Source organism: Tamandua tetradactyla, chromosome 6, assembly GCF_023851605.1.
Source record: "Tamandua tetradactyla isolate mTamTet1 chromosome 6, mTamTet1.pri, whole genome shotgun sequence".
NCBI classification, from domain to species: Eukaryota; Metazoa; Chordata; class Mammalia; order Pilosa; family Myrmecophagidae; genus Tamandua; species Tamandua tetradactyla.
The window spans coordinates 44,635,620-44,652,304 of record NC_135332.1 but is presented as its reverse complement, the minus strand read 5'-3'; the positions used below and the strand labels follow the sequence as shown (position 1 = coordinate 44,652,304).

At 37.2% G+C, this 16,685-nt stretch overlaps 1 protein-coding gene across 17 annotated transcripts in view; it reads left to right on the top strand.

Annotated features, from left to right (window-relative positions):
• Positions 1–16,685, top strand: part of ACACA (acetyl-CoA carboxylase alpha) — a 449,622-nt gene that overhangs the window by 174,928 nt on the left and 258,009 nt on the right. The window lies entirely within an intron of this gene.

Genomic DNA, 16,685 nt, shown 5'->3' with positions numbered 1-16,685 from the left:
GTCAGGAGTATAGTTTTTGGTAGCATCTTTTCTTATATGTCCCTCAACTTTTTCCTGCCCCTCCTCTATAATGTCTTTAAGTATTTGAAAGTTAAGTTAAGGAATTTCAGTCTCTATATGATTAATATTGTCGTAACTGTCTTGGTGATATATGGGATTCTGCAGGACTGGGCAAATTTGAAGTAATTTTCTTCAGGACCACTTCCCTATTATGTTATGAAGTTATATTCTGTTTGTAACAGGGCCAGTCCTCAATAAAAGACTGTAGTATGAACAAAGTGTTGTATTAGAGCTCTTTTTTTTTTCTCTCTAGAAACACAAGTCTCTTAATGTAATGGAGAATGTCAGTAAATAGCAGTACTGGACGATTCTTATTTATTAATGTTTGGTTACACAGCCAATGTCATATGCTTTGCATTTCTTGGATAGCAGGGTTTGGGTCAGTGGTTCTTGGCTCTCATTGTACATCAGAATCACTTGGGCAGCCTTTAAAACATAAACCCTGTTTCCACAGATTCTGATTCATTTGGTCTTGACTTGGCTTGGAGCCAGGCTTTTAAAAAATTATTATTTATTTTAAAACTATACAGGTGATTTTAATGTCTAACCAGGGTGGAGATTAAAGGTCTAGCCTAGGTCAACATAAGGTTAGGTGGCTATTGCTGCTGTTATTACCTTAGTGCTTCTATTATTAATGGTTCATAAAATAATTTAGCTCCTTTTTATACACTGAAGAATATCCACAGACTCCATAGTAAAATCCCAACTACATGCCCTATGATAATCCCTAGGACTTTGGGGTACTGGCTGTTGAAAGATGTTTAGTGATGTGGAGATTGAAAGAAACAAAAAAGCAAGTTAATAGTATTTTCACAAATCCCTAGAACTGTAATGAACCAGGAAAATAATTTAGCTCAATTCCTTTTTTTTAATAAATGAGAAAACTGAGGCCCAAATATAGGCAATAACTTGCCTAATGTTGTTGATAACAGCACTTACATATTTTCTCAAAGTTAACCAAATATGCTTACTAAGCATTCGTTCTCTGTCCTTTAAGTGTAAGTAGTTTTCCTAGGCATTACCCCCACAATTTTCAAATGACCCTGAGGGGAAAAGATAGCAAGACCAGTGTTAACCTCAGGTCAACAATTAAGGAAATATGAAATAATAAAAAATGTTTACATAAAGACCTGAACCCTTTTCCCTGCCAATAAATACTGCCTTCTGTTCCTGTTTTCAACCAGAGATTGTCTGGACCAGCTACGAAATTGGAGCAGTTATGTAATTAAGACACAGGTATGGTCAGGGAAGGAGAAGAGAAAAGTTACTGAACAGGGATCAGAGCACTGAATTTGATTTCTCCTTTTTTGGCCATTCAACAACATTAGGCAAGTTATGTTTTATGAACCATTAATAATAGAAGCACTAAGATAGTAACAGCAGCAATAGCCACCTAAACTTACGTTGATCTAGGCTAGACCTTTGTAACTTTTGATCATTCCATTCTTACATATATAATCAGTAATTCAGAATATCATCACATAGTTGCATATTCATCATCATGATCATTTCTTGGAACATTTGCATCTATTCAGAAAAAGAAATAAAAAGACAACAGAAAAAAATTTATACATACCATAACCCCCACCCCTCGCCCTCACTGATCACCAGCATTTCACTCTAAATTTATTTTAACATTTGTTCCCCCTATTATTCATCTTTATTCCATATGTTTTACTCGTCTGTTGATAAGGTAGATAAAAGGAGCATCAGACACAAGGTTTTCACAATCACACAGTCATATTGTGAAAGCTATATCATTATACAGTCATCATCAAGAAACATGGCTACTGGAACACAGCTCCACATTTTCAGGCAGTTCCCTCCAGTCTCTCCACTACATCTTTACTAACAAGGTGATGTCTATTTGATGCGTAAGAATAACCTCCAGGATATCCTCTCGACTCTCTTTGGAATCTCTCAGCCATTGACACATTTCTGTGTCTCATTTCACTCTTTCCTCTTTTGGTCGAGAAGGTTTTCTCAATCCCCTGATGTTAAGTCTCAGCTTATTCTAGGGGTTTTCTGAATCCCTTGATGATGAGACTCAGCTCATTCCGGGATTTCTGTCCCACGTTGCCAGGAAGGTCCACACCCCTGGGAGTCATGTCCCACGAACACAGGGGCCACATCTGAGCAACAAAAGAGGTTCTCTTGGGGGTTGAATCCTTTATTTTTATATCCATCACCTGGAGATTTCCCCAGATGCCATTGTAGTCTATGGTCGTTTGGATCCTTTTCAAATTGGAACTTGAAACTTGGAAATTTAAATTTGAAAAGCTTTTAATTACAGCATACATATACTGTTGATGTTATAATTCACATATTGAGAATAATGAGGACAGGAAACTTCATTCTCCCTTACCAGTTTTTAGTTCATCTCTCTGAAGCTTTAACATAAGAAATAAGGAAACTGGTTCTAATTTTCAGTTTATTTTATGGTTTTGCTTATAGTTGAGGCAGTGAAAGTGTTCTTCTGTTTTGCTTTTCTTAGCATTTCTCATTCCTTCCGTGAGCTTTCTCCCTTCTTCCAGTAGCTCTCCAAACTCTACTTTCAATGCTTTCCCTTTGATATTCTGAGGGTCATAGTTGCCATGGTGCCTTAGAAGTGAGTAGACAGAGAAGGTTGTTATGTGATCTGCAACTTGATACTCTTTTGCTGAGGGTAATAATTTGTTCTTCTCTCCATCTCCCACCTATCCCTTCTTTCCATTCAGAAAATAGGAGTTGTCTGTGCCTGTATATTTTTAGTCTCTGGAGTATATTCTACACAAAGAAATTCTAAATGTTCTAAGTAGGGCACAGTTAGGATAGCTGCTGGAAAATGTTTTAGTCTATTACTTCTGGTAACTGCATACATTTCCCTCCTCTTCTTCCTTTTAGCATAAATTTACAAGTAAAATTTGCATTTACTGCTCTACAAGTTTTATTATTAGAAGTAATGTATGCTTATTATAGAAAAGTTAAAAATGTGAAAAGTAAAAATAAGAAAATAAAAACCCATAATGTAATCTAACAGTGGTAACCACTGTTAATATTTGATTAATTTCCTCTTGGTGTTTCTTTTTAATCCCTTAAGAATAAATTCCCAAAAAAGTATAGATAGATAGATGATCTCAATGAATACACAATTCTGTTTCCTGCTTTATTATTATTAAATTTTTTTTTCATTAAGCAGGTCACTGATTTATGTTTTTTAAACATTTTTTATTGTAAAACATACAAACCAAAGAAAGGAAAAAGCAGTAATTTTCAAAGCACATTTCAACAAGTATTTACAGAACAGATTCTAGAGTTTGACATGGGCTACTATTCTACCATCTCAGATTTTTCCTTATAACTACTACTAAACATGGAGGCTAGAAGGAATATTGATATAGTGATTCAGCAGTCATACTTGTTTGCCAAATACTATTCTCTCTGTTATACCTCCTCCTTCTCTCCAGTTCCTCTCCCAATCCATAGGGATTCCTGGACAATGCCTGTTCTGACTTTTTCATGTTGAAAAGGGGTGTCAACACTAAAGGATAGCGGGGTGTAATTAATCAGTAATCTTGGAGAGGCTGGTCCCTCTGGGTTTCAGGATTTATCTGTCCTAGGAACCCTGTGGGAATTATAGGTTCCATGAAAGCAAAGCTTTCAGCCAGATCAGTTTAGTTTTTAATGCATGAAACCTTTATAGAGTTGCAGTTCGAGCCCTAGGAAGGGTTCTCAAGAGTTAACAGGAGTGATGCTGGCTGGGGTTTAGCAAACCATGGTAATCAGCACTATCTAATTGAAGCTTGAATAACAGTTGCCTCCAAGATAACCTCTGGACTTCACTTGATCTGTCTTGGCCACTGATGCATTATACTATTAGGCATTTTTAATGCCTCTTTTCCTACCCTTGGTCCAGAAGGTGTTGTCAATCCCATGGTGCCAGGACCAGACTCATCCCTGGGAGCCATGCCCCATGCCATCACGGAGACCTTCACCCGTGGATGTCTTGTCACAGTTTAAAAATTTTGGGGGAGGGCAATGACTTTCCTTGCAGAATTGGGCAACAAAGAGGCATTCTGAAAGAAACTCCCAGGTCTGGACATGGGCAGTCTTAGCTTCTCCCCCCACAGAAACAATTTTCATAAGGAGAACCCTCAAAATCAAGGGTCTGACCCATTTTCCTGGAGTCCTCAATGGTTGAGAGGGTAGCTGGGGCTTCCCAGATGGGAATATATATGTTCACGCACACCACCCCCCACCCCACCCCCCACCACTTTGGGACCCTCAAAGGTCTCCATCACAACTCCCAATTATCAGACCACCACAGTCTGAGATGTGTCTCAGTATTACACGAAGCCACACAGAACTCCAAGACTTCATTCTGGTTCTGGACCCCAGGGTTGTTCAAATGACCTCCCAGACAAATTATGCATTACAGAAAATTTAGGTTCTACATATAATAAACCTTTCTAACTTTGGTTCCATATGGTAGGTGAAGGTCTAGAGTGCATATGCTATCATCTTCTAACCTATATTCTGATTTACCTTAGGACCAGCCAGATCAGTTTAGTTTTTAATTCTAATTGAGGCCTGATCTCTTCTATTACTTTAACTGTTTTTATACATAGCTGTGCTAACCTTTAGAGCTGCAGCACTCCATCTCTGGGTTCCAGGTATCACAGAATTACTCAGTGTCCCAGGGAAATACCAGCTGATACACACACATCTCAGTGTCTCAGCATCCAGACATACATTTACAATTTGAGACTAAGTGTGGCTGCTATAAGGGCTTACAATCTAGGCTTTAGCCTTTCTACAAGTATTTTCTGAAAGAGACCTTTGCATATTTGTTTCTATGTTTCTGCTTATTTTGCATAGCACACTGTCTGCAAGGTTCATTTAAGTTCATTGCATGTCTCTTAACATCCTTCCTTTTTGTAGCCACATTTTATTACATTATATAAATATATCACAGTTTGCCATTCTCCTTCTCAGTCACTGTACCTTTCTGCTCTCTCCATTCACTGGTCATCATGGATTATGTCCAAACTAAACTAACCATGTCTACAGTATCCTTATTTGTTTGTACAATCAGCAGCAGTCTCAATTTTAGACAGTTTTCATTGATCCTTACACAGAGTCATAATAATGGAATCATGCAGTATCTGTCCTTTTGTGTCTGCCTTATTTCTCTCAGCATAATGTCATTAAGGTTCCTCTTTTCATCTTACTGCTACGTAATGTTCCATTGTATGTTTATACCACATTAAGTTTATCCGTTAGTCTGATGATGTGCATTTGGGTTATTTCCATCTTTTGGCAATTGTGAATAGTGACGCTGTGGACATCGATGTACAAATTTCTGCTCATGTCACTGCTTTCCACTCATCTGAGTATATACTGAGTATTGTTATTGCCAGGTCATACTGCAACTGTTTTCTGAGGAATTGCCACACTGTCTTCCGCAGTGGCTACACCATTGTATTTCCACCAACAGTGAATAAGTGTTCCAGTTTCTCCACATCCTCCCCAACATTTGTGGTTTTCGGTTTAATAGCAGTCATTCTGATAACTGTGAGGTGATATCTCACTATTGTCTTGATTTACATTTTCCTTATGGCTAATGGAAATGAGCATTTCTTCATATGCTTTTTTAGCCATCTGTGTTTGCTCTTTAGAAAAGTGTCTATTCATATCCTCTGCCTATTTTATGATTGGGACATTTGTTCTTTTGTTGTAGAGCTGTATAATTTCTTTCTGGGACACCACAACACGTATACTCATGTACTTCATGTTGTTGTTCAGTTCCCTGAGTCCCTGCTCATATTTTTCCTTTCTTTTCCCTGTATTTTCTTTTGCTTGTCGGATTTCAGATGTCCTGTCCTCCAGTTCACTATTCCTGTCTTCTGCCTCTTGAAATCTAACATTGTAGGTTTCTATTTTTTTTTTTATCTCTTCTACTGTGCCTTTCATTCCCGTTAGTTCTGTGATTTGTTTCTTCAGACTTTCAATTTCTTTTTGTTGGTCCTTGCCTTCTTTATATCCTCCCTCAATTCATTCATTGATTTTTAAAATTTATTTATTAATTAAAATAAAAATTTAACAACAAATGAACAAAAACATTAACATATCATTCCGTTCTACATATATAATCAGTAATTCACGATATCATCACATAGTTGCATATTCATCATTTCTTAGAACACTTGCATCAATTCAGCAAAAGAAATAAAAAACAACAGAAAAAGAAAGAAAATGAAAACAGAAAAAAAGAAAGATTATACATACCATATCACTTACCCCACACTTTCATTGATCACTTGCATTTCAAACTAAATTTATTTTAACATTTGTTCCCCCTATTATTTATTTTTATTCCATATGTTCTACTCGTCTGTTGACAAGGTAGATAAAAGGAGCATCAGACACAAGGTTTTCACAATCACACAGTCACATTGTGGAAGCTATATCATTATTCAGTCATCATCAAGAAACATGGCTACTGGAACACAGCCTACATTTTCAGGCAATTCCCTCCAGCCTCTCCATTACATCTTGCATAACAAGGTGAAATCTACTTAATATGTAAGAATAACCTGCAGGATAACCTCTCGATTCTGTTTAGAATCTCAGCCATTGACAGTTTGCCTCATTTCACTCTTCCCCCTTTTGGTCGAGAAGGTTTTCTCAATCCCTTGATGCTGAGTCTCAGCTGATTCTAGGAATTCTGTTCCACGTTGCCAGGAAGGTCCACACCCCTGGGAGTCATGTCCCACGTAGACAGGGGGAGGGTGGTGAGTTTGCTTGTTGTGTTGGCTGGAGAGAGAGGCCACATCTGAGTGTTGTGGGGTGCACCGAAAGAGAGACCACATAATTCAAAACTGCAAGGCAATTTGGAGTCTTTATTAGCTGGCCAGCGACTGCCTCAGAAACCTCTAAGAAGGACAATTCAGAGAGCAGCACCTAGAGGTTTTCAAGGTATACTTATAAAGGCTAAAATTATGTTGTGGTTTTGCAGTTGCTAGAAAGCAAGTGTATCATAGAAGCAGAAAAATGCCGTTAGCTGTTGGCAAAACACATCCCATTCTCTCAGTTCCCTAACATTGATTATTGTTTAACTCTTGGGGGGACATTCTGCCCAGTGTTGTGGGGACTTTCCCTGCTTGGGCTTGATTGATTGCTCCTGGCCCTCCACATGAGCAACAAAAAAGGCTGTCTTGGGGGTGACTCTTAGGCCTAAATTTTAAATAGGCTTGACCTATCCTTTTTGGGGTTAAGTTTCATATGAACAAACCCCAAGACTGGGGGCTCAGCCTATACCTTTGGTTGTCCACACTACTTGTGAGATTATCAAGAATTCAACTTGGGGAGGTTGAATTTCTCCCTGTTCTTACCATTCCCGCAAGGGGACTTTGCAAATACTTTTCCACTCACTGATTGAATCACTCTGGGATTCATCGGGGCATCACTCTGGACAAACCAACAAAATCTCATGTCCTACCCAAGATTCCAAGTACTTACGGTGTTCAATCAAGCTATCTACATAAGTTATATTAGGAAATGCACTAGTCAAAATATAAATTTTGTACCAAATAAACATTTTTTGCTTTAGTCTCACGCATAAGTTGAAATTTTAAAATATTAATTACCATCTATATTCAACACCCTACAGTAATGACATTCCTTTGTTCTTCCTCATGCAAAAACATTTTTAAAATTTGTACATTTAGTCATTATTGTTATACACTCTAGGCATTCCTAGATTATACCATCTCAACCTTTGTCGTCTCTCTTTCTTTCTGATTTCATTTATGCCCCCAGTCCTCCTCTCTTTATCATTCCCACATGCAGCTTCATTCAGTGTTTTAACATAATTGTATTACCGTTAGATAGTATTGTGCTGTCCATTTCTGTGTTTTTATATTCAGTCCTGTTGCACAATCTGTATCCCTTCAGCTCCAATTACCCAATATCTTACCCTATTTCTATCTCCTGATGGTCTCTGTTACCAATGAAATATTCGAAGTTTATTCACTAATGTCAGTTCATATCAGTGAGACCATACAGTATTTGTACTTTTGTTTTTGCCTAGTCTCACTCAGCATAATGTCCTCCAGGTCCATCCATGTTGTTACATACTTCATAACCTTATTCTGTCTTAAAGCTGCATAATATTCCATCCTATGTATATACCACAGTTTGTTTAGCCACTCGTCTGATGGACATTTGAGCTGTTTCCATCTCTTTGCATTTGTAAATAATGCTGCTATAAACATTGGTGTGCAAATGTCCGTTTCTGTCTTTGCCCTTATGTCCTTTGAGTAGATACCTAGCAATGGTATTGCCAGGTCATATGGAAATTCTATATTTAGTTTTTTGAGGAACCGCCAAACTGCCTTCCACAGCAGTTGTACCGTTTGACATTCCCACCAACAGTGGATAAGTGTGCCTCTTTCTCCACATCCTCTCCAGCAGTTGTCATTTTCTGTTTTGTTGGTATTGACCATTCTGGTGGGTGTGAGATGATATCTCATTGTGGTTTTGATTTGCATTTCTCTAATGGCCAGGGAAGTTGAGCATCTCTTCATGTGCCTTTTGGCCATTTGTATTGCCTCTTCTGAGAATTCTCTGTTCAAGTCTTTTTCCCATTTTGTAATTGGATTGGCTGTCTTTTTGTTGAGTTGAACAATCTCTTTATAAATTCTGAATACTAGACCTTTATCTGATATGTCGTTTCCAAATATTGTCTCCTGTTGTGTAGGCTGTCTTTTTACTTTCTTGATGAAGTTCTTTGATGTTCAAAAGTGTTTAATTTTGAGGAATTCCCATTTCTTTCTTTCTTCAGTGCTCATGCTTTGGGTGTAAGGTCTAGGAAACCATCTCCTATTATAAGATTTATAAGATATTTCCCTACATTTTCTTCTAACAGTTTTATGGTCTTAGACCTAATGTTTAGGTCTTTGATCCATTTTGAGTTAACTTTTGTATAGGGTGTGAGATATGGGTCCTCTTTCATTCTTTTGCATATGGATATCCAGTTCTCTAGGCACCATTTATTGAAGAGACTGTTCTGTCCCAGGTGAGTTGGCTTGACTGCCTTTTCAAAGATCATTTCTCCTATATGAGAGGGTCTATACATTGATTGATTTTTTTTCACATAAATAAAAATTTAACAAGTTTTATTAAAAGGAAATTTTTATAATTTAAACATGCACCTTATTTGATTTGCTATCCCAGTAAATTGACTAACAAATCTTCTCGTGTACTTAATAATCACAAATCAATTATATTGCACATATAAATATGGAGACTATTAAGTTCCTTTTAATGATGTTTACAAATTCAGTAAAATTCTCTTATTACACATTTTTAAAATTGAAATCTCATGGTCAATTTATTAGATACCCCAATATGCCATGAAATCTGAAATATTACAAATATTTAAAACATTAAATAGTTAAGTTATTTCTTAACATAGTAGAGATTTATTAATGATATAAATTTGTTTTACTTTATCATCTCAATTCTTACTTCTACCATCATTGAGTTAAAATTACTTGTATTAGCTAGGGTTCTCTAGAGAAACAGAATCAGCAGGAAATATCCAGTAGCTATAATATTTATAAAAGTGTCTCACATAACTGTGGAAATACAGATTCCCAGGTCTGTAGCATAGGCCACAAGGTGATGACTCCGATTAAGGGTCTGGACGAACTCCATGGGAGAAGCTCGCTGGCTGAAGCAGGAAGTAGACTGACTTTTCTTAAAAGGGATGGTCTTAAAGGCTTAAAAGGCTTCCAGTGATTAGAGTAAGTGTCACTCATTGCAGAAGATATTCCCCTTAGCTGATTACAATGCAATCAGCTGTGGATGCAGCCGATATGATCATGATTTAAGTCCATGAAAAATGTCCTCATAGCAACAGACAGGCCAGCACTTACCCAACCAGACAAACAGGTACCACCACCTGGCCGAGTTGACACATGAACGTGACCATGACACTACTTATCCATTAAGGAAGCAATTTTAACATTTTGAAGCAATTTGAAATTGCAAAATATTAGAAATTTGCTTAAATGCTAAAGAGACTTGAAATGAAGATGGCTTGTAAATGTTAGGAATTTGTTTTTCTCTTATCAGAAAGGTGTCTACTGCTGCAAAGCTTGAATTTTTGCAAAGAGGTACACAGAATCCAATTGGGTCACTAAGGTTCCCTTTCAAGTCTCTTTCTTTTTTTTTTTTAAATTTATTTATTAATTAAAAAAATAAACAATATAAAACAACAAAAATACATAATCAGTAATTCACAATATCATCACTTAGTTGCATATTCATCATTTCTTAGAAAATTTGCATTAATTCAGAAAAAGAAATAAAAAGACAATAGAAAAAGAAATGAAATGAACACAGGAAAGAAAAAATAAAAGGTTATACCTACCCTACCCCTTACCCCTTGCTTTCATTGATCACTAGCATTTAAACTTAATTTATTTTAGCATTTGTTCCCCCTATTATTTATTTTTATTCCATATGTTCTACTCCTTTGTTGACAAGGTAGATAAAAGGAGCATCAGACACAAGGTTTTAACAATCACACAGTCGCATTGTGACAGCTATATCATTATTGATTCATCCTTAAGAAACATGGCTACTGGAACACAGCTCTACATTTTCAGGCAGTTCCCTCCAGCCTCTCCATTGCATCTTGAATAACAAGATGATATCTACTTGATGCATAAGAATAACCTCCAGGATAACCTCTCAACTCTGTTTGGAATCTCTCAGCCATTGACACTTTGTCTCATTTCCCTCTTCCCCCTTTCGGTGGAGAAGGTTTTCTCAATCCCTTGATGCTGAGTCTCCGTTCATTCCAAGATCTCTGTCCCACGTTGCCAGGAAGGTCCACACCCCTGGGAGTCATGTCCCATGTAGAGAGGGGTAGGGTGGTGAGACTGCTCGTTGTGTTGCCTGGAGAGAGGGGCCACATCTGAGCAACAAAAGAGGCTCTCTTGGGGGTGACTCTTAGGCCTAAATTTTAAATAGGCTTGACTTATCCTTTGCGGGGTTAAGTTTCATATGAACAACCCCCAAGACTGGGGGCTCTGCCTATAGATTTGGTTGTCCACACTGCTTGTGAGAATATCAAGAATTCAACTTGGGGAAGTTGAATTTCTCCCTGTTCTCACCACTCCCCGAAGGGGGCTTTGCAGATCCTTTTCCACTCACTGATCAAATCACTCTGGGATTCATCAGGGCTTCACTCTGGACAAACCAGCCAAATCTCATGTCCTACCTGAGATTCAGAGTACTTATGGCGTTCAATCAAACTATCTACATGAGTTATATTAGGAAATGCACTAGTCAAAATATAAATTTTGTAACTAATAAACATTTTTGCTTTAGTCTCACACAGAAAGTGACATTTGAAAATATTAATTACCACCTATTTTCAGTACCCTGCAATAATGACATTCCTATGTTCTTCCTCATGCAGAAACATTTTTTAAATTGTACTTTGTACATTTCACTATTATTGTACACTGTAGGCATTCCTAGATTATACCATCTCAATGTTTAATGTCTATCTTTCTTTCTGATTTCATTTATGTCCCCAGCCCTCCTCCCTCTATCATTCTCACATGCAGCTTCATTCAGTGTTTTAACATAATTATATTACAGTTAGGTAGTATTGGGCTGTCCAGTTCTGAGTTTTTGTATCCAGTCCTGTTGCACAATCTGTATCGCTTCAGCTCCAATTACCCAATATCTTACCCTATTTCTATCTTCTGATGGTCTCTGTTACGAACAAAATATTCCAAGTTTATTCACCAATGTCAGTTCATACCAATGAGACCATACAGTATTTGTCCTTTAGTTTTTGGCTAGTCTCACTCAGCATAATGTTCTAAAGGTCCATCCATGTTGTTACATACTTCATAACCTTATTCTGTCTTAAAGCTGAATAATATTCCTTTGTATGTATATACCACAGTTTGTTTAGCCACTCGTCTGTTGATGGACATTTGGGCTGTTTCCATCTCTTTGCATTTGTAAATAATGCTGCTGTAAACATTGGTGTGCAAATGTCCGTTTGTGTATTTGCCCTTATGTCCTCTGAGTAGATACCTAGCAATGGTATTGCTGGATCATATGGCAATTCTATATTCAGCTTTTTGAGGAAATGCCAAACTGCCTTCCACAGTGGTTGCACCATTTGACATTCCCACCAACAGTGAATAAGTGTGCCTCTTTCTCCACATCCTCTCCAGCAGTTGTCATTTTCTGTTTCGTTGATAACGGCCATTCTAGTGGGTGTGTGATGATATCTCATTGTGCTTTTGATTTGCATTTCTCTAATGGCCAGGGACGTTGAACATCTCTTCATGTGCCTTTTCGCCATTTGTATTTCCTCTTCTGAGAGGTGTCTGTTCAAGTCTTTTTCCCGTTTTGTAATTGGATTGGCTGTCTTTTTGTTGTTGAGTTGAACAATCTCTTTATAAATTCTGGATACTAGGGCGGGCCGCGGTGGCTCAGCGGGCAAAGTGCTTGCCTGCTATGCCGGAGGACCTCGGTTCGATTCCCGGCCCCAGCCCATGTAACAAACAAACAAAATACAATAAAACAAGAAAATGTTTAAAGATGTTTCCCTTTCTTCCTCCCTTCCTTCCTTCCATCCTTCCTTCCTTCTCTCTGTCTTTCCTTCCCTTCCTCCCTCTTTAAAAAAAAAAAAAAAAAAAAAAAATTCTGGATACTAGACCTTTATCTGATATGTCGTTTCCAAATATTGTGTAGGCTGTCTTTCTACTTTCTTGATGAAGTTCTTTGATGCACAAAAGTGTTTAATTTTGAGGAGTTCCCATTTCTTTCTTTCTTTCTTCAGTGCTCTTGCTTTAGGTGTAAGGTCCATAAAACGGCCTCCAATTATAAGATTTATAAGATATCTCCCTGCATTTTCCTCTAACTGTTTTATGGTCTTAGACCTAATGTTTAGATCTTTGATCCATTTTGAGTTAACTTTTGTATAGGGTGTGAGATACGGGTCCTCTTTTATTCTTTTGCATATGGATATCCAGTTCTCTAGGCACCATTTATTGAAGGGACTGTTCTGTCCCAGGTGAGTTGGCTTGACTGCCTTATCAAAGATCAAATGTCCATAGATGAGAGGGTCTATATCTGAACACTTTATTCAATTCCATTGGTCAATATATCTATCTTTATGCAAGTACCATGCTGTTTTGACCACTGTGGCTTCATAATATGCCTTAAAGTCCGGCAGCCTGAGACCTCCAGCTTGTTTTTTTTCCCTCAAGATAGTTTTAGGAATTCGGGGCACCCTGCCCTCCCAGATAAATTTGCTTATTGGTTTTTCTATTTCTGAAAAGTAAGTTTTTGGGATTTTGATTGGTATTGCGTTGAATCTGTAAATCAGTTTAGGAGAATTGACATCTTCACTATATTTAGTCTTCCAATCCATGAACACGGTATGCCCTTCCATCTATTTAGGTCTTCTGTGATTTCTTTTAACAGTTTTTTGTAGTTTTCTTTGTATTGGTCTTTGGTCTCTTTAGTTAAATTTATTCCTGAGTATTTTATTCTTTTAGTTGCAGTTGTCAGTGGAATTCATTTCTTGATTTCCCCCTCAGATTGTTCATTACTAGTGTATAGAAATGCTACAGATTTTTGAATGTTGATCTTCTAACCTGCCACTTTGTTTTACTCGTTTATTAGCTCTAGTAGTTTTGCTGTGGATTTTTCAGGGTTTTCGACGTATAGTATCATATCATCTGCAAACAGTGATAGTTTTACTTCTTCCTTTCCAATTTTGATGCCTTGTATTTCTTTTCTTGTCTAATTGCTCTGGCTAGAACTTCCAACACGATGTTGAATAACAGTGGTGATAGTGGACATCCTTGTCTTGTTCCTGAACTTAAGGGGAAAGTTTTCAGTTTTTCCCCATTGAGGACGATATTAGCTGTGGGTTTTTCATATATTCCCGCTATCATTTTAAAGAAGTTCCCTTGTATTCCTATCCTTTGAAGTGTTTTCAACAGGAAAGGATGTTGAATTTTGTTAAATGCCTCCTCTGCATCAATTGAGATGATCATGTGATTTTTCTGCTCTAATTTGTTGATGTGGTGTATTACATTAATTGATTTTCTTATGTTGAACAACCATCCTTGCATACCTGGGATGAATCCTACTTGGTCATGATGTATAGTTCTTTTAATGTGTTGCTGGATTCAATTTGCTAGAATTTTGTTGAGGATTTTTGCATCTATATTCATTAGAGAGATAGGTCCCTAGTTTTCTTTTTTTGTAATATCTTTGCCTGGTTTCAGTATGAGGGTGATGTTGGCTTCATAGAATGAATTAGGTAGCTTGCTCTTCACTTCAATATTTTTGAAGAGTTTGAGCAGGATTATTACTAATTCTTTCTGGAATGTTTGGTAGAATTCACATGTGAAGCCATCTGGTCCTGGACTTTTCTTTTTGGGAAGCTTTTGAATGACTGATTCAATTTCTTTACTTGTGATTGGTTTGTTGAGGTCATCTGTTTCATCTTGAGTCAAAGTTGGTTGTTCATGCCTTTCTAGGAAGTTGTCCATTTCATCTTCATTGTTGTATTTACTGGCATAAAGTTGTTCATAGTATCCTGTTATTACCACCTTTATTTCTGTGGAGTCAGTGGTTATGTCTCCTCTTCCATTTCTGATCTTATTTATTTGCATCCTCTCTCTTCTTCTTTTTGTCAATCTTGCTAAGTCCCATCGATCTTATTGATTTTCTCATAGAACCAACTTCTGGTTTTATTGATTTTCTCAATTGTTTTCATGTTCTCAATTTCATTTCTTTCTGCTCTAATCTTTGTTATTTCTTTCCTTTTGCTTGCTTTGGGGTTAGTTTGCTGTTCTTTCTCCAGTTTTTCCAAGTGGACAGTTAATTCCTGTATTTTTGCCCTTACTTCTTTTTTGATATAGGCATTTAGGCCAATAAATTTCCCTCTTAGCACTGCCTTGGCTGCATCCCATAAGTTTTGATATGTTGTGTTTTCATTTTCATTTGCCTGGAGATATTTACTGATTTCTCTTGTAATTTCTTCCTTGACCCACTGGTTGTTTAAGAGTGTGTTGTTGAGCCTCCACGTATTTGTGAATTTTCTGGCGCTCTGCCTATTATTGATTTCCAACTTCATTCCTTTATGATCTGAGAAAGTGTTTTGTATGATTTCAGTCTTTTTAAATTTGTTGAGACTTGCTTTGTGGCCCAGCATATGGTCTATCTTTGAGAATGATCCATGAGCACTTGAGAAAAAGGTGTATCCTGCTGTTGTGGGGTGTAATGTCCTATAAATGTCTGTTAAGTCTAGCTCATTTATTGTAATATTCAAATTCTCTGTTTATTTATTGATCCTCTGTCTAGATGTTCTGTCCATTGATGAGAGTGGGGAATTGAAGTCTCCAACTATTATGGTAGATGTGTCTTTTCCCCTTTCAGTGTTTGCAGTGTTTGCCTCATGTATTTTGGGGCATTCTGGTTCGGTGCATAAATATTTATGATTGTTATGTCTTCATGTTGAATTGTTCCTTTTATTAGTACATAGTATCCTTCTTTGTCTCTTTTAACTGTTTTACGTTTGAAGTCTAATTTGTTGGATATTAGTATAGCTTCTCCTGCTCTTTTCTGGTTGTTATTTGCATGAAGTATCTTTTCCCAACCTTTCACTTTCAACCTATATTTATCTTTGGGTCTAAGATGCCTTTCCTGTAGACAGCATATAGAAGGATCCTGTTTTTTAATCCATTCTGCCAATCTATGTCTTTTGATTGGGGAATTCAGTCCATTAGAGTTATTACTATTTGGATAATATTTTCCTCTACCATTTTGTCTTTTGTATTATATATATCATATCTGACTTTCCTTCTTTCTACACTTTTCTCCATGTCTCTCTCTTCTGTCTTTTTGTATCTGACTCTAGTGCTCCCTTTAGTATTTCTTGCAGAGCTGGTCTCTTGGTCACAAATTCTCTCAGTGACTTTTTGTCTGAGAATGCTTTAATTTCTCCCTCATTTTTGAAGGACAATTTTGCTGGATATAGGAGTCTTGGTTGGCAGTTTTTCTCTTTTAGTAACTTAAATATATCATCCCACTGTCTTCTAGCTTCCATGGTTTCTGCTGAGAAATCTACACATAGTCTTATTGGGTTCCCTTGTATGTGATGGATTGCTTCTCTCTTGCTGCTTTCAAGATCCTCCCTTTCTCTTTGACCTCTGACATTCTAACTAATAAGTGTCTTGGGGAACGCCTATTTGGGTCTAATCTCTTTGGGGTGCGCTGCACTTCTTGGATCTGTAATTTTAGGTCTTTCATAAGAGTTGGGAAATTTTCAGTGATAATTTCTTCCATTAGTTTTTCTCCTCCTTTTCCCTTCTCTTCTCCTTCTGGGACACCCACAACACGTATATTTGTGCGGTTCATATTGTCCTTGAGTTCCCTGATACCCTGTTCGAATTTTTCCATTCTTTTCCGGATAGTTTCTGTTTGTTTTTGGAATTCAGATGTTGTATCCTCCAAATCACTAATTCTGTCTTCTGTCTCTTTAAATCTATCATTGTAGGTATCCATTGTTTTTTCCATCTTTTCTACTT